Source organism: Capsicum annuum, chromosome 8, assembly GCF_002878395.1.
Source record: "Capsicum annuum cultivar UCD-10X-F1 chromosome 8, UCD10Xv1.1, whole genome shotgun sequence".
Taxonomy (NCBI): domain Eukaryota; kingdom Viridiplantae; phylum Streptophyta; class Magnoliopsida; order Solanales; family Solanaceae; genus Capsicum; species Capsicum annuum.
In genome coordinates, this window is record NC_061118.1 from 6,532,244 (window position 1) to 6,552,519 (window position 20,276).

Consider the following 20,276-nt stretch of genomic DNA (forward strand, 5'->3'; position numbering starts at 1 on the left):
CTCACATCCTTATTGGGCTCGAGATGCCTATAAGACAAAGCCCAGGTTTGGGTCATGTCATTTTGGGTCAAAACTAAAATGTCAGCCTTGATTTCCTTAAGGTTGGCCTCAATACTTTCTTGCCCCTTCCCTAGTTTTGTCAATATCACCTCTATTCTCGATTTGGTATCATGAATACCAAGCATAATATACCTATCTCCCTTCTCTTTGTAATCATCTTTCCTTCTCCAGTCACCATCATGCTCCGTACTGTGATCTTTATATCTATCACCATAATAGTTCCAACCTAGGTTTACTTGCCTTTTGGCTCATAAACCCGCCAATTTATGATCAAGATACTTAGCCTCCTTCTCTAAGTCAGACTCATAATCTCTGGAGGTTGAACCCTGTGCATCTACTACATTCACCTTCTCAAAATTCACTGCTGCAAACTGCTTAGTCAGCAACCCAATATTGGTCCTTAGCTTAGTAATCTCTTATGCTACAGACTCATCAACTACTCTCTAGTCATCGAAATCTCAAATGGCGTAAGTGACAGCACACCTCAGCCTCCCGAGTATGCCACCCTCGGTTAGTGAGAGAAATCTGGTCTAGAACCTCAGAAGTTGTTTCCCAATGTAATCTCATGAATGCTCCTCCAGTGATTGTGTTTCCATGGTTCGGGAACTGATGTTTAGGCTCTAAAGAATATCTGTAGTAAACTCTTCCCTAAATATGATGTTTGGGAACTGATGTTTAGGCTCTAAACAATATCTCTAGTAAACTCGTCCCTAAATATGATGTTTGGGTACCATGCTCAGCTTCTTCATAAATTAGAACCAAGCCTCATTTATCGACTATAAATGAAGTTGTCTAAAATTATATATCTCATCTTTAAGCTGGAACATCCAGGTCGGAGGAAAGAAAAACTTTAAGAATTGCTAGTGCAATTCATTACAAGTGTTAATAGATCCTCTCGGAAGTTCCCCCAACCATAAATAAGCTTCTCCAAACAATGAGAAGGGGAACAACCTCAATCTGAATGTCTCCTAGTCTACCCCTAGAATAGTATAAAAAGTGCAGTTCCCAACAAAGTTAGCAAGGTGCATATTTTCATTATCTGTAGCTGAGCTAAAAAATACACCTTTTAAATTCAAAAGTTGGATCATGGCACTGGTTATGCAAAATTTCATATTGGGGGGCAGTGCAGAAGGAATGATATCTTCTATTTCTACCGGTTCAACATATCCCATATCCTCATCATCATCATGTGCATAAAAATACTAGAATATTGGGATCACTTAATCCTAAGCATCTCAAACTCTATATCGATTACCATCGAGTGCAGCGCGATAATCAACTATCGGTCTTGTCCTAGATAACTCTGCCTGATGAGCTAATTAGGCCTCCTCGGCCTCCCTTTTCTTGTCAGCTGCCTTTGCTAATATTTTCTCCCTCTTTGTATCAATAATATTTTGCGGATCACCTAGAGCAAGGGGTACAACATTGGGATCATCCCAAACCCTTTTTAGATTTCCTCCCCTTACTAGTTCAGACATTATACGATTAGGCTGTAACAGTCACTCTGAGTTAGGATTCAGTGGAAGTAAGGGATTGCCGTGACTCATGGTGTTAATCATACATTGGTGTATTCCCAAATATTAATAGAAAAATAAAGACCCAAAAACTCCAACAAATTTCAATCAACAACTACACCATCTTCCCTGGCAACAGAGCCAAAATTTGAATCAACACCCAAATTGCACCTCTAAATTAGGATAGGGCAGTCGTTGTCAACTAAAGTAACCCAACTAGGTTAGGATCAATCCACAAGAAAGACATAGATGTATATCTCTAGCTTGAAGATCTCAATAGGTTGAACGAAAAGTAAATGAGGGGTTTGTTGTTGTTATCTTGAACAAGCAGGAAATCTCAACTTCAGTTGTTATCAATCGGTGATGAACACTAGGCTTGTGTACCTGTGGCTACTAACTCAGTTGGCTTCTCGTATTCAACCTAATTCTTTAAATGTTGTGCAAGTAGAATCTTTTAAGATAAGTATCACCAACTGCCTCTCAGCATACTTAGGTGAATTTTATTTATCTCCTCTCGGCCTCAAAGCATCTACATACTAACCCTTACCTTGGACCCAAGTTTCAACTATCTCCTCTCGACCTCAAGTTGATTTGATGGAAATTGACCATCTTAAGAAGGTAGTAAAAATAAGCTTATTTCGGCAGTTAACTCCAAATCACTATTGTAATCTCTTTTCCCCAATTTATACCTCACACTTGGGTTCATAGTGAATACATGATGGATCCTAATGTTTGCAACCGTTAAGAAAGAAAGAAACTCAAAGGAAACCACAATACATACAACAATAACTATCTAGGTGGATTAAATATTTCCCCTACTTCGTCACTTAGCTAGGGTTCGCACAACCCTATTAAAGGGAATTAGTTGCTCATGTTTGCAATACGATCAATGGTATTCATAATGAAAAGCATTAAACAACATTACAATGATCAACAATAAAAACCTTTAGTCTATAACAGAACTATCAACCAAATACCAATACAAAGCAATACAAAGATCAAATTCAAATCTTGGAATAAAAAATATGTTGCTAAGTGTTAAGAGTGCATCCTAACTACAAAATGTCAAAAGGGTATATATAGGATACAAGGAAACCCTAAAGTCAAAACCCAAATGGAAAAGGAAAATATAGTTCGGTGTCCACTTACATAGGCTACATATGCACCGTATGTACCATATACAAACCGTATGTGGGGTCCTAAGTAAGTACCAGAACTGCTGCACAGCTTCTGCAAATCTTTAGACTTGAACTTTTGTAACATACTTTTTTTATATACAGACTGTATATACTACATACGGACCATATGTGCCCCTAGTAAGTGACAGAATCTTCTTTTTCCTGCTTCCGAGCCTCTAGAATTCAAGTTCTAACACATCCTTTGGTCACATATGCTCGGTAAATGGCACATACACCCAGAATTGCCTCGATAAGTATCCAAAAACTTCAATTTTCATCTTTTTCTTCAGTTTAGCATCAAAAACCTAATTCCCTTTAAAATATACACAAAATACGTCATATCTCACAAAACAACCTAAGAAACTTGCATATTTTCATAGTTTTAAGCATCGACAGTGCTATAAATCCATAGCACATCAAGAAGGAAATAAAGTATTTCCGTTACTATCATGATGCTTCATTTGCTTAAAATGAAAGGGTTGTTTGGAGGTCAAGTACATAAGGACGCCAATCTACACTTGAATAATTACATTGATCTGTGTTCTCCATTTAGCATAGCCCACATAACTCAAGAATCAATCTATTTACATATGTTACCATTATCATTGATGGGAGAAGCAATTTTATTGTTTCGGTCTTTATCAAAGGATCTATCACTTCATGGGTTGAGGTTACGGAAGAATTTCTTTGTAGGTACTTTGCTCCTTCCCAAATGATACAACTAAGGGATGAAATCAACAATTTTTGCCATCTTAATGGCGAACCATTAGATGAGGCTACGTAATATTTCAATAAAATGATAATTCAATGCCCAAATCATGAGGTCCCGGATAAAATGCTTCTTCAAATCTTCTACAGGGCATTGGATCAATTGAACAATACAGTAGCCGATAATATGGCAGAAGAATCTATTATCAAACAATCTTATGGTCTTGCGGTGGTTTTATTAGATCAAGTGACTAAGAAAAGTAGAGGTTGGCATACAAGAGATACCAAGGTAGTTGTGCAGGCTCCCACCGTATCTTTTGTAAGCTAAGAACAAATGAAAAAGATGAGGAAAGAAATGAGAACATGGCTAATATGATGACATAACTTGATCTTCTTACCAATAATGTAATAGAAGCTCCTCCAAAGGTGTTTAACGGCATTTCTTATAAGAGTTTTAAATCCTATGATGATGAGGAAGAGGAATCTCTTAATGCAGAAATTCAATTCGAGTCAAACCAAATGGGGTTTCCGGCCCTACCTATAAAACTAAAGGGTGAATCAAGGTTGGAAGGAAAGGGATCATGATAAATATTAGCATGATAAAGGCCAAGATTAGAGATTAGGCTAGAGATTATGACCGACACATACCTCCAAATAATAGGGCCAAGGGTAAAGAGTCAAGCTTTATTGACCCGAAGAAGCTCAAAAGTGAAGATGTCCTTACTCGTATCTTAATGGGTGTGGAGTGAACTGATAATATAGTAAGAGAGATGAAAAGTGATTTTGCACAACTAAATCAAACAGTGATATCTTATCATTCTCTATTAAGAACTTGAAACTCAAGTGGGCCAAATCTTGCCTCATCTTGATGCAAGGCCAAAGGGTGGCCTAGTGACATGGTTGCTAATCCTAAGAATGATACTCACATCATGGCCGGTGTCAATAGGAGTGTTCGAACTCTTGGTAAAGATGTTGTTGATTTTGATGAAGACACAAATGAAAAGGGAAGTGATGAACAAGCAAATAAGGAGAAAAATGGCTAAAGAAGTCTAATGATATGGTTCTAAAGACAACAGAGTCAATTATTGAAAAGCCGAAGGTAGTTAAAGAAAAAGGTGAAAGTGAGGAAGCTCCAAAAGTGATAGAGGGTAATGCTAAAAAACAGAGAAAATTTTGATTTTTCCTTTGTATCAAATAAAAATTCATCCCTTATTCCAACAAAGGCTCAAGAAGAAGGAACATAATACCAAGTTCAAGAAATTTCTGGTAAAATTTAGCAACCTGTCAGTGACTATTCCATTATTAGAAGCTTTGTAAAAGATGCCCAGCTATGTTAAATGCATGAAAGAGTTGGTTACCCAAAAAATGAGTCATGGTTGTTGCAACTATAGAGATAAAACTCAATTGTAGTTCCATAATGTCTAGCACAATGGTGGAAAATAAGAAAGACCTAGGTTAATTCACTAATCCTTGCACTATTGGGGTGCACAAGTTTGGAAAAGCATTGTGCAATATTGAGAAAGCATTAATTTGATGCCACTTTCAATTTTTTGAAAGTTAGGTTAGGGTGTCCCCACACCTACCACAATGAAGCTTTTAATGGATAATCATTCTATCAAGAAGTCATGGAGGTACTATGTCATGTTCTTGTGAAAGTGGACCGGTTCATTTTTCTGGCCGACTTTGATATTCTTGATTGCGAGATGATCATGAGGTCCCCGTCATTCATGGTAGGCCATTCTTGGCTATTGGATGGGCCTTTGTTTATGCTGAAGGTGTTGAAATAAAGTTTTGAGTGAATAATGAAGAGTCCTCTGTCACGACCTGAACTAGGGCCTGGCCGTGCCGAGTATCTCAAGTCTACCGAGGACCGGAGACCACCCTCTTTTTTGCTAGCCAAATAGGATATAACACTCCTAGTAGCGGTTGATATCTGAACATATAACAAGATAAAAAGAGTAACAAACTCAAAGACATCTAATAATGTCAGCACTAGCCCAATCCACAGTAACACCCATAAAGCCTCTACTAATTCGAAAATAATCTATGTCGGGACATGCTGCCTACCTTGACAATGATAACGTTGATGTTAAATTTTTAATTCTAGTTTATGAAATAAAATTGATGTAATGATTAAGTCTTTCATAGAGTGAAAGCTCACTACTTCACCACAAAAAAAAATTGAGTCAATCCACTTAACACTAGGTAGGAAAAGTAGGATTGCCTTTAGATCCTATATCACATAGGGATACAACATCCAAAGATAATTAGCAGTTTTAGCAATAACGTGTAACTCAGGGATACGGATAAAGAAATGTCAATTCAAAATAAAGTTCAACTGAATATACATGTTCACATACATATGTGCATACATATATATGTATATAAAATGTTCGGATAAGGAACAAAGCTTCACATGCACTTTAAAACTTTATCTTGGATTATGTAACCATCATTTATCAGTACCTACCAACTATATGGGCCCCGGATCTCACCTCTGGTTGGGCCCTAGTTTGTGTAGCTAAACAAACCAAAGAATAATCTTATATATATACATCGGGGACTCAAACCTCCCAACTATATACTAAGGTGACGTAAGCACTAAATCATGTAATATATTATAGCAGAATTGAACCTCCCAATCTTATAATAAGGTGGACTCGAACCACCCTTTCATAAGCAAGGGGACTCAAACCCCAGCTATTTAGACCCCTACACTAGCCAATATGGTTGCCAGTTTTGGTCCCTCAGTATGGCCAATTTCACTGCCCAACTACACAACCCTTTTTTAATCCTTATTAAAATATTTTTACACATTCCTATTCATTGAACCATACTACACAGTCAGGCATACACTGTTGGTATCGTCATACCAACTATATTTGCAAGTTATCATCAACATGCAATTTTAATTCCATAATCTCAGGAGAACAACTCACATTGTTCATTAATACAAGGGTGGGGAACACCGACTCCTTTTTTGATTAATTCAAACCATCATGTTTCAATAACCTCTTTATATCATGCAATTATTCCAAAAATAGTTCAATACAATTTTTCTCATATTTAAAACCACTTTTACAAAATTAGGTTGGGGTTATTACTAGTTCAATTTTCAATATTCACAAAATTTAGGGAAATCATAATCTCGTAGTTTATTCACCATACTCATGCATCAAATTTATTTCAAAACCGTAATCTAAAACATAAACAATGCATATGTAAACATAAATCGTCTTATAAAAAACAATCATCCAATACCCTCAACCCATGTTCAAAAACCAATATCTAAACCACATGGAGAACTATTAAAACACATTTTTTCATAAAGTAATAGTTGGGGAAGAGTAATATTCCTTCAATATCAAGAGTAATGGAGATAATTTTCCCTTAGGGACTCTAATTGATCAAATTCTTGGAAACCTTAAGTATCTTCCTTGAGGGAATTTGAGTGAGGTTGAGAAGTTATTTCAATTTGTTTTGTAGTGCTAATGGCACCCTAAATGGGTTTTAAGTCATGGGTCATGATTTGGGGAAAATGGTAAATGTCCAAAGTGACCTTAATTAAAAGCTAAAAATTTATCGCCAGTGAGTGCAAGTCACTATATGACTCATAAGGATGCGTAATGGATCGTCACCATAAGTCATAGTCTAGACAGTAGCTTAAGGAACATTCTATTGTTACCTATGACTCACATTATACAACTCATCACGTGACCCTCTGACTTATATGGTCCAAGTCATAGTCAAGACAAAAACACTTGGGGCACACACTAGTTTTGCTAGGGATGGGACCATACGATTGATTTAAACTCTTTATGACTTATTAGGAGCCACTCATAATTAGGACAGTAAATTAGGTTACCATTATTGTACACCCTATGATTGGGTCCTATGATACACAATGACATATTATGACTCATAGGGTGAGTTATAATCAGGACAGTGAGTTCAAAAGCTCAAAATTTTATGTGACCAACACTTGAGGCATCATACTCTCCTACAATATGTGTAATTCTATGAAATAACCTATTAATTTCCAAGCTATTTCATTGATTGATATGGTTGATAATGAGGTGACTAACACCATAAAGGCAAATCTTATGGATGTCTCCTTAGTAGGTGCATCATGGAACTTAGAGAGTGAGGTAATTAAATAAGAAGATAATATGGTTGATTTGATAATGATTCATGGCTATTGTAATAGAAACCCTTGTGAGATTAATACTTTGTGAACTATTATTGTGGATAATCTATCACCTCGGAAAATGGAAGCCTCAAAATCTAGGGTGAAAAAGTTCATTCGTGTTTTTAGTGGCCCGTAGCGGACATAAAAGCCATTTTTCTTTGAAGTTGTTCAAATAAAGCCAAAAAAAGAGGTAGTGTGACGTTAAGACATTGAACTAAGAATTTTGTAGTGGTGAATATATGCTCCTCTTCTTCTATAGGTTGAAATATTTCTCGAAAAAGCTTAAAACAAAGTAGACAAGCCTATTTATGGTCTCTAATGTCTATTTAAATGGAAAATTTAAATTAGCAAACCATGAGAATAAGTTCATGGTTAATGGACAAGAATCCAAGTATTACCATATTGGTGGATTCAAAGCATCTACGGTTGAGTCGGGTCGATTCAAGGATCCAAATTGATGATCAATTAAAGTCATACTAGGACAATATCTATGGTACTTCTTGGGAGGTAACCCAAGTTTTATTATTGTTATTTTGTAGTGTTTTGGATTCTAATTTTAACTTGTTTTGGTGTTTCCAGGTGGTAACGTAAGTCTTAATGGGTGAAGGATAGTTTGGGGGCTCAAAACTATTCCCTGAGCCAATATTAATTAAAATTTTTTCTAGAAATTTGGTTATTCTAGCCTAGACCTGCGTTGGACATGTTGAGTATTCCAAGCACTAGTAAAGAGAACTAAACACAACTTGCAGTAGCCTTTACTAGATGGACATGTATTGGACATGTTGGAGCAGTCCAAGCATAGATCAAGCGTATATGGCACACAGATAGTAGTAACAACACAACTTAGATCTATGGTGGACATGCTTGAGCATTTCAGGCATAGGCCAAGCACAATCCAGGTGCATCTTGAATGTAGTAGAGCTAAAAAATTCATTGGGCAGTCTATTTTGACCTGCACTAGATATGCTTGAGCAATCTAGGCGTATGTCCAACGCATCTTGACCGTAGCTGGGCTATTCTTAAGCCAAATAATTAGAGCATTTCACACACATATTGCACATAAATAAAACTTTGAGTGGGCTAAAAAATTGTTATACTCTATAATGCAAAATTTGGTTTTTCTTTCTTTTGTTAACTATTAAATTCCTTCAACCTCATTTCAAATCTCTCAATTTATTATCTCAATAATGCAACATCAAATAATTACATTGGGATTTTATTTCATCTTTTTCCTCTCTTAAGTCAACTTACAAGATATGTTCTTTTATAATATTCTCATTGGATTTCATTTAGATTGAAAATGGTGCTTTATATCCCATGGTACTTTTTCGTTGAATTTAATTTAGTTGAGCTTATTTTGGTAAATTATGATTGTTGGAGTGAATAGTTTTAACTATGTACCTTGTTTTACATGCTTAATTGAAAATTTCTGCTTCTTTAAACTAGTGCACTATGTGTTCAATGAAATTCCCACTTGATGTATGGTTGCTAAATTGAGTAGTGGTTGATCTATTTGGTATATTATGAGCACCATGGATATGTTTGGAAATGATCTGGTAAAATGAGTTTGCTCACATTTTCTTCTAGTCTGCTTTTTCAAGTTCTTAGTTTGAATATGAGCGAGGTGTTGTTAAAATATCTATAAGAGATGAATTCATGTAATGGTTAATGTGATCTATAATGAGGTAAGATGTTATCATTCTTGAAGCAATATTTTGAGTCCAATTGGTCCTAAATATTGAATAAATGGTCATTGTTGGTTAAAGTAGTTTGTTATATAATATGGTATTCATGGTTTTTATTGATCAACATGCCTAACATGGAACCAACGGGTGAAGTCTAAGTAACCCGAGAGATATGAATTCTTTCCTTGCCCTATGATAGAATAGGTGATTCATTCTTAAGGGTATTGGGTCATTCTTGTTTCCTTTGGAGGTCATGGATGTTCTATGCACAAGAATGGTGAAATGTGAAGAATTTGTGGCAACGTCGAGTCCAAATGGGTGAGTGTTGTGATGAAAGATTCCCACGAGTTATAATGAGAAATGTACCTTTCACTGACCCTTATTTTTGTTTAGCTTTATCTTCTTTCTTAATATATAAAAATCACAAAAACATGTTTTATCCTTTTTTTAGTTTGATTTTGGTCTTTTCTTTTTCATAGGTATGTCTCCAAGGATGTATTTTCCACATGATGCTAAGAAGGGAACCGCTCCAATAAGGACAAGGCATAAGATATGTCATCAATTGCTAAGAACGAACCTCTAAAGTAATCCAACAAGGCTTGAAAGTGCAAAGAAAGATGAGTTACATTTTATAGCGAACCCGATTAGAGGAGCCTGGGCTGATGAGGCTCCTACTGAGATAATACCACCCCAATTACATAGGCCCAAGAACCTAGTGTGCCACAGGGATTCTTTACCTTCTATTACTCTCTTTTTATTTTTAAATTGGTCATATTGCAGTGATTTTTAGTAGGGGTGGGATATAGGGTGGTATTCTTATTATTCATTTGATGGTTTGTGCCTATTGTTTTACTTGATAACATTGGTTTGATTGATTGTATAGATATACTCATATTTTATTTTTACATTTCATAGTTGTGTTTTTTATTTACTTTAGTCGTCGTTGGGCTTTCACTTTGATGCTTATTTACTTTAGTCTTTGCGGGGCTTGTTCCTTATTAGCGACATAGATATGGATTGGCCATTATTGGGTAAATTAATGATAATGTTGGATGTATACCTTTTCATGCTTGTGTCATATGCTTAATCTTAATGTTATACCTAATTTCTACACATTGCTCCTGCATCCTTTTGTATATACATGTCCAATAAACTCCAAGTGTTTTCATCAAAACTCAATTATTTCCTAAAAATCCAAATTTTTTTTCTCTTTATTTCGATCTTTTGTTTTATTTTATTTTAGTTTCTGTGTCAAATCAAGTGATAGTTCACCCACAATGGATGATTAGGTGACTTCCTCAGGTAAAGTATCTTGTCTTTTAAGCTGATCAAAAATATCTAGTCTTTAGAGCTGATTGCATTCTCTTTATTTTCTATGGATACATTTAATGAAAATTTTGGTATATATCTACTTTCTTTATAAGTAGCTAATTCTTATTCTTGGGATTATGCTTGAATAGGTTATGATTAGTGCATGGTTTTGTTTATTCGTTCTCCTAATTAGCTATTTGATATGGGTTTTGAATTTATTTTATGTTTTAACTAAAATTTGAGGGTTGCAAACCCAAGTTATGTTAGAACCTATATCATCATTGATAGAGAAGATATGGATGAGGAATGGGTGTGAATAATAACTTGAATTAGTTTATTTAATAGAATCTCTTAGACATTGAGGTATTGATTGAAGCCATAGATTGGAAAAATTATTACACTTATAAGGTGTTCGAAAGAACCTTTTGTGATATTTAGTGTTTTATTGAAAAATTAACACTAATACCTCTAGATCTAGCCTATTCATGACTTCTAGCTAAATTTGGACAAATAATCAAACACCCATGCATGAACCAATACTTAGGAAGGCATAAATCCAAGTCCCAACAAGACTTAAGTATCTCTAATTATTTCTAGCTTCGAAATAACGGTCTTAAAACAACAAAATTGTTAAATTTGAAATCAATCAAACAACCCCCCTTTTACTTTCATGTTTGTTTACTTATAGGTCAATTCCTAGACTTCTAACAATCTCAAGTGTTGAAATCCATATCTTCACTCTCTATGGATTTGACCCCAACCTTAGTTGGGTTACTATAGTGATGAAGATCGCATGCACTTCAAGGGTGTAGTTTGAGCGTTATCAGATTATGGCTCCATTGTCGGAGAGTGAACTATAGTTTTCATTCTTATAGTGTTTTTAGTCACTTTGGGTAAGCCATAGTGTTTTATTTTACTTTATTTGTTGTTTTAGTTCTTTCTCAGGTAAGGATAATAGTATACATGATACTATGAGCCAATATTATAGTAATACCAGTACTTTTGATAGACATTTCAAGGACAGGGATCTCCTCAGAGATGCGGGTCAAGCTAGTGCTATTCGTATTCCATCAGTAGGAGGAATAAAGTGTTTCATGTTACTAGCATGATAATTTATTTGTATTAAATTAAAGGGTTGTTTGGAGGCCAATCACATGAGGACGCCAATCTACACTTGAAGAATTTTGGTTATATATGTTTTCCATTTGACACAACCCACATATCTTAAGAATAAATCCATTTGTGTCTTCTTTCATTCTCATTGATGGGAGAAGTGATCTTATGGTTGCGATCTTTAACCATGGGATCTATCACTTCATAGGTTGAGCTCACAAAAGCATTCTTGGATAGGTACTTGCTTCCTTACTAGATGATTAAACTAAGGGATAAAATCAACAATTTTTGCAAACTTAATGGTGAACCATTATATGAGGGTTGGTAAAAATTCAACAATAAGGTAATGCAATGCCCAAATCATGAGGTCTCAGACAAAATGCTTCTTTACATCTTCCAGAGGGAATTAGATCAATTGAATAAGATATAGCCGATAATGTGATTGAAGAATCTATTATCAAATAATTTTATGGTGTTGTGGTGGCTTTATTGGATCAAGTGACCAAGAAAATTAGATGTTGTCATATATGAGATATCGATCTAGTCGTGGGGGTTCCCACCACATCATTCATAAGCAAAGAACAAAAGAAAAAGGATGAACAAAAAGATGAGAACAAGGATAAGTGATGACATAACTTGATCTTCTCACCAAGCATGTAATGGAAGAATCTCCAATGGTCATTAATGTCATTTCTTCTAAGAGTGTTAAAGCTTATGATGATAAGGAAGTAGAGTCTATGGATGAGGAAATTTGGTTGTTCTCAAATCAAATGGGGGTTCCGCCCTATCTATCAAAGGGAATGTGGGAATAAAGGTTGGAAGAAAAGGGATCGTGATAGGGATTAGATTAATAGAGATTGGGATTAGAGAGATAAAGATAGGAATTATGTCTGGTGCATACCTCTATACGATAGGGCCAAGGGTAAAGATTAAATCTCTATTGACCCAGAGAAGTTCAAAGTAAAGATTTCCTTGATCCCTATCTTAATAGGTGTTGAGGGAACCAATAATAGGGTGAGATAGTTGAAAAGTGATTTCACATAACTCAATCAAATGGTGATATCTTATTCAGCCTCTATCAAGCAACTTAAAACTCAAAAGGGTAAAATATCAGCTCATCTCAACGCAATGTCAAAAGATGGATTGCCTAGAGACACGGTTATTGATCCTAAGAATGATGCTCACATCATGGCCATTATCACTACGTGTGATCAAAATCTTGGTAAAGATATTGTTAATTTTGATGATTACCCAAATGAAAGGGGAAGTGATGAACAAGCACATAAAAAGAAAAAATATCTAAAGAAGTCTAATGATGCAGTTCCAAAGACCAACCAGTTAATTATTAAAAAGTAGAAGGTAGTTGAAGAAAGGGGTGAAAGTGAGATAGCTTCAAAAGTGGTTGAGGGTAGTGCTCCAATATAAGAGAAAACTCCGATTGTTCCTTTGTCTCAAATAAAAATTCCTCCCTTATTCATACAAAGGCTTAAGAAAAAGAAAGAAGATACCAAGTTCAAGAAATTTCTTGCAAAATTTAGCAACCTATCGGTGAATATTCCATTGTTAGAGGCTTTACAAAAGATGCACTGGTCTGCTAAATTCATTAAGAACTTAGTTACAAAGAAATGAGTCAAAAATGTTGAAACTATATAGGTAACCCACAATTGTAGTGCCATAATATCTAGCACAATGGTGGCAAAGAAGGAAGACCCAATTGCATTCACTATTCCTTGCACTATTAGGTGCACAAGTTTGGAAAAGCATTATGCAATATTGAGGCAAGCATTAGTTTGATGCCATTTTCCTTATTTCAAAATTTAGGTTTGGATGTCCCCACACCAACCACAATGAGTATTTTAATAGTCGATCATTCTATCAAGAAGCTTATGGGAGTGCTATGTGGTATTTTTATGAAAGTGGACCGGTTTATCTTTCTGGCCAAGTTTATTATTCTTGATTGTGAGATAGATCGCAGAGTCTCTATCATTCTTAAGAGGTTATTCTTGGCTACCAAATGAGCCTTGGTTGATATTGAATGTAATGAAATAAAATTTTGAGTGAATATTGTAGATGTCTCTATTAATGTGTCTAAGTCTATGAAAAAACCTAAGGATTTTTAAGTTGTTTCAATTATTGATATTGTTGGTAATGAGGTGACTAATACCATAAAGGCAAATATTATGGATTAACCCTTGTTTTTTCCATTTTGAAACTTGGGGGTGAGGTGATTGAATAATAGGATGAGGTGGTTGATTTGATGAAGAGTCTTGGATCATGTAAATAGAAACTCTTGTGATATTAATACTTTTCCAATCACTGTTGGGGATGATTTATCTCCTTACCAAATGGAAGCTTAAAAATCTAGGGTGAAAAAGTTTATTTGTGTTTTTGGGTGGCCTGTAGCGGACATAAAAAACATTATTCTCAGAAGTAGTTCAAATAAGGCCAAAAAAAGAGGCGGTGTGATGTTAAGACATTGAACCAAGAATTTCATAGTGGCAAATATGTGCTCCTCTTCAACTATAGGTTTAAATATTTAATGAGAAAGCTTAAAATTAAGTGGTTGGTCCCATTTGTGGTCTCTAATGTCTATTCAAATGAAAAAATTAAATTAGAAGACCATGAGAAGAAGAAGTTCGTGGTGAATGGACAAGGATTAAGGTATTACCACATTGGTAGATTCAGAGTGTCTATGGTTGAGTCTTGATTTAAGGATCCAAATTGATGATTAATTAATGTCATGCCACGATAATAACTAGAGTGCTTCTTGGGAGGAAATCCAAGGTCTATTCTTGTTGTTTAGTAGTGTTTTGGATTATAATTTTAACTTATTTTTGGTGTTGGTATGTGATAACATAAGTTGGAATGGGAAAAGCAAGGTTTGAGGGATTAAAACTATGCCCATAGCCAATACTGATTCAAATTTTTTCTCCAAATCTCGTTGTTCCAGCCTAGACCTGCACTAGACATGCTTGAGCAGTCCAGGTGCAAGTCAGGAATAGCCTGAACGCAGTTAGCAGCAGCCTTTTCTGCCTGGACATTATGGAGTAGTCCAAGCATAGACCAAACACATATGGTATGGCAACAACAATGCTTGGACCTGTGTTAGACATGCTTGAGCTGGCCAAGCGTAGCCTGAATGCAGGAAAGCTAAAAAACTCACTAGGTAGTCTATTTTGTCCTACATTGGAGATGCTTGAGTAGTTGAGACGCTGGTCCAGTACATCTTGTATGTAGCTGGGTTGTTTTTGAGCCAAATTGCTAGAGTATTTCATATGCATCTTGCACGCAAATGAGCCTTTGAGTGAGCTAAAAAATTGTTATACTCCATAATGCAAAATTTTATTTTTCTTCCTTTTGTCACACTATTAAATTCCTTCAACCTCATCTCAAATCTCTCAATTTCATATCACAAGAATGCAACACTGGATAATTACATTGGGCTTTTATATCATCTTTTTCCTCTCTTAAGTAAACCTACAAGATATGTTCTTTCATAATATTCTCGTTGAATTCCCTTTAATTGAAAATGGCACATTTACTTTGAATTTGATTTATTTAAGCTTATTTTGATAAATTATGATAGTTGGTGTGAATAGTTTCAAATGGTTACCTTGTTTTACAGGCTAAATTGGAAATTCTTGCTTCTTTAAATTAGTGCACCATGTGTTTGATAAAATACCCACTTGAAGTTTAGTTATTAAATTAAGCGGTAGGTGGTCTATTTGGGATAGTATGAGCACCATAGATATATTTGGAGGTGATTTGGTGAAATGAGCTTGCTCACATGTTCTTTTATTCATTTTTTCCAAGCTCTTAGTTTGTATGTATGCCATATGTTTGTTTAAATATCGATAAGGGGGGATACCTTGAATGCTTGTAATGGTTAATGTTATATTTCATGGGGCATGATGAGACCATTATTGAAGCATAATTTTAAGTTCAATTGGTCCTAAATATTGAATAACTGGGTGTGATTGGTTGAAGTAGTTTGTTAAGTAATATGGATTTCATGGTTTTTTGTTGATCAACATGCCTAACACAGAACCCCCGGGTGAAGTCTAAGAAACCCGAGGGATATGAATGTTAGCCTTGACCTATGATAGATTGCGTGATGCCATTCTTAAGGGTATTGGATTATTCTTGTTTTCATTGGGGTCATGGATTTTCTATGCACTAGAATGGTGAAATCTTAATAATGTATGACAATGTAGAGTCCTGATGTGCTATGGATTTATAGCTCTTTCAACGCTTAAAATGATGAAAATATACAAGTTTCTTAGGTTTTCTGTGAGATATGACGTGTTTTAGGTATGTTTTGTAGGAAATAGGGTTTCAGATACCAAACTGAAGAAAAAGATGAAAAATGAAGTGTTTGACTACTTATCGAGTCAATTCTGGGCTAAAGTGACACTTACTCGGTGTAGTTGACCAAAGTAGGTGTCAGAACTTAAAGTTTAGAGGCGCAAATATAGGAAAAGAAAGACTGGCACTTTCTCTATGCACCTACGGTCCATAGGTAACCTTAGTAAGTGCTAGAGGTCAAAGCCTAGAGAGCTTCAAGAGTTGTGTAGGAGATCTGTCACTTACCTAGGACCACTTATGATCTGTAGGTAGTACCTACGGTCTGTAGGTGGCCTAAGTAAATGGCACTGACCTCAATTTTCCTTTTTCATTTGGGATTTGATTTTTATGATTTCCTTGTATCCGATAAATACCGTTTTGACACTTTTTAGTTATTTTATGCACTCTTAACTCTACAAACACACATTTGATTCCAAGATTGGTATTTTGATCTTGGGATTACTTTGTTCTTGATTTTGGTTGATAATTCAGTTAAAGACTATAGTTTTTATTCGTTTATTATTGTCATATTATTTTAATATCTTCAATCGGGAATTCTATTTTTCATTTCACAATGATGAGCCGCTAAATCTATAGCTAGGGTAGTGGGAGCCCTAGAATATTGATGAAGTAGAGGCAGTATGAAGTTGTTTTGAACCAGTACTCTTGCATGTATTGTATTATCTTCAGTTTATATATGGCTTAGCTATTGAAAATGTTAGGATACTGCCTAGATTATCACTACTTTCTCCACAAGAGAAGTAGTGACTAGAAAAAGATAATCACAAAATTAATTTGAAGATTAATTTTTGCTATAGGCTAATTAGTATCATCTACGTAAGATGATTATTTATCATCTAATAACTTCAGACTCAAAAGGTAGTAGTTAACTGGGATCTAGGAGAAGGGTTAGTAATGTGGCACCTTGAGACTTAAAAGGTAAAGGATAAAATTTGTAAATGAGTCCCTCAACAAACCATCTATAATATCCAACAAAACCCAAGAAACTCCTAATATTTGATGGAGAGATAGGTCTGGCCAGTTTCTTAGTACTTCGGTATTTTGAGGATCTATTCTAATGCCATCACCAGAAACAATATGACCAAGGAATGCTACTGACCTTAGCCAAAACTTACACTTACTGAATTTGCGAACAGCTGATGATCTCTGAGAGTCTGAAGTACAATTCTGAGATGGTCTGCATAATTATGCTCACTGTGGGAATAAACCAGAATATCATCTATAAAGACTATGATGAATATGTCCAAGTACTATTTAAACACCCAGTTCATCAAGTCCATGAAAGCGGCTGGGGCACTAGTAAGACCAAAGGACATGACCAAGAAATCAAAGTAACCATATCAAGTACAGAAGGATATTTTTGGAATGTCATATTCTTTGACTCTAAGCTGATGATAGTCGAATCTGAGGTCTATCTTAGAGAAATAACTAGCACCCTAAAGTTAGTCAAACAATTCATAGATTATGGGAAGCGGATACTTATTATTGACCATAACTTTATTGAGATGATGGTAATCTATGCACATTTTGAGAGAACTATCTTTCTTGCACACGAATAAGACTGGTGCACCCCATGGGAAAACACTGGATCTGATGAATCCCTTATCTAAGAGATCCTTCAATTGCTCTTTCAATTCTCTGAGTTCTGCTGGTGCCATTCAGTATGGTAAAATAGATATAGGCCGAGTATCTGAGAGGAGATCAATATTGAGTTTATTTCCTTTTAGGAGGAATTCCCGAAAGATCTTCGTGAAAGACATCTAAATATTTATTCATGACTGGGACTGATTAGATACTGGATATTTAGAACTAGTGTCCTTAACTTAAACAAGATGATAGACACATCCTTTAAATATCATTGTCCATGCCCAAAGGTAGGAAATAAGCAGACCTCTAAAAGCTGAAGTGTTACCCCTCCACTCTAGGATAGGTTCATTCAGAAACTGAAATTGGACTATTCCATTTCTGCAGTCAACTGTGGCATAGTAGAAATGAAGCCAATCCATGCCGAGAATAACATCAAAATTAGTCATCTCTAATTCAACTAAACCTGCTGAAGTGACTTTCTAAAATATCATAATCGGGCAGCTCCTGTATGCCCACTGGGCTATGATGGTTTTACCCAGTGGGGTAGAGACTGAGAAGGGCTCTATTAGAATTTCAGGACTGACTCCAAAATCAACTGCTATATAGGGAGTAACAAAAGACAATGAAGCTCCTGGATCTTGCAAATCATAAAAATGCAAGTAAAAGATCTGTAACATACCAGTAACCACATCAGGAGAATTTTCCTGATCTTGTCGAGATTGGAGAGCATAGAGTCTGTTTGGGCGTTACCCATTAGTAGCACTGAAAGTGGCACCCTATTGATTTGGGCAACTGGACTGACCTGAGGAATGGTTCTGCTGACCCTGATAGCCTAACTGGGGACAATCTCTAACTCTGTTGCTTGGCTTGCCATATCTAAAATAGACATCACTACCATCTCTGCAAGCACCCTTGTGGTTCTTACCACAAGTTTGACAAAGGGGATTAGTTTGGGCATTACTGAGATTTTCCTAAGACTTAGAGCCTAGCGCTCTATCTCTATTACCATCCTTGAACTTAAGAGCATGAGCACTAGCTGAAAAAGGTGATGGAACTGATGACTTAGGATGAAACTGAGAATAGTTTCCTCCCTCTGACTTAGGCTGAGGAAAGCTGAAACTACCTATCCTTGCTCTCTTATTCTGCTTCTCCCTCACCTTAATCTTTTTCTCCTCTATCTGCTGAGCATGATTCATAAGCCTGGCTAAAGTTATATTATTATTTAACATAGAAGACCTACACTCATTGACCACACTATAGTTTACCCCAGAAACAAAATTACTCATCTTAACCCTGCTATCTGCAACCACATGAGAAGCATATCTGGCTAATTGAGTAAACTTAAGAAAATAATTTTTCACCATCATGTTGCCCTACCTAAGGTTGTTAAATTCTAACACCTTAGCCTCTCTCAGCTCTTGGGGAAAGAATCTATCCGAGAATGCAGTGACAAACTCCTCCCACTCAATAGGCCCTACATCATTTGGCCTTTCTGACTTCCACTGCTTGAACCAAGTGTGAGTAACATCCTACAACTGATATGTATCTAATGCAGCACTCTCACTAGGAGTAACCCCCATGATGTCAGTAACCTTTTGAACCTGATCAATGAATTCCTAAGGGTCCTCATCTGACTTAGACCCGAGAAAGGATAGAGAATTCATTTGGGTGAAGTCCCGAATCCTGGATATAGCTAAACTAGACACTGGGATGGGTGGAATGACAGCTGGTCATTCATTATAAGGATCAACTAACTGAGCAAGAGTAGTGAATGCAGTTCTAAACTCTGCATGAGAAACATGTTCTCCTAAAGGTTCTTCAGGCTGAGGGGCTGACTGATTCTCATTTCTTTTTTTAGGAGGCATGTTCTATAAAAGAAAGGGGGAAACAAATTAGACCAGACTGAGGGATCAACTGGAAATTATGCTCATAGGCATGACATGAATACTAAAAGAAGGGAAACTATTCCTTAAATATCTTATAGCCTCCTGTACATAAATGTAGTGCGCAGCACACCCATGTACAAGACTCTACCAGATATGGCTTCCAGACTTCCTAGGATAATATTGTACCTTAGGCTCTAATACTAAGTTTGTAACACCCCAAATCGGGTACTCAAAATGCTACACAGTGCTCATGACTCCGAAGGACCACAAGCTACCCCATGACTGATATCTGTACCTGAACACTGCATAATATACTATATAAATGCAAAAACATGAATTGACAGGCTTTAAGGTTCAAAACTAAAATATAACTGATAAATCATCACTTACGGATGGGGTATGGAATACCTAAAATAAAATAAATTGTCTAAACATGATAGTCTGAAAAGCCTCTAACTGACTAAACTATCTGAATAAGGAGTTGATGGGACATATCCCCAACTAACTTAAACTAATAAATTAATTAATGAGATAATAAAGAATGTTCATGTCCTCGAAGTATGAGGACTCACTGCTATCTCTAACTGCTGAGACTAGAATGCTACTGATGCTCTGAAGCTCATGCTTCTGAACCTATGGTAAAAAACCATAGCACAAATACGTCAGTACTTTGAATATAC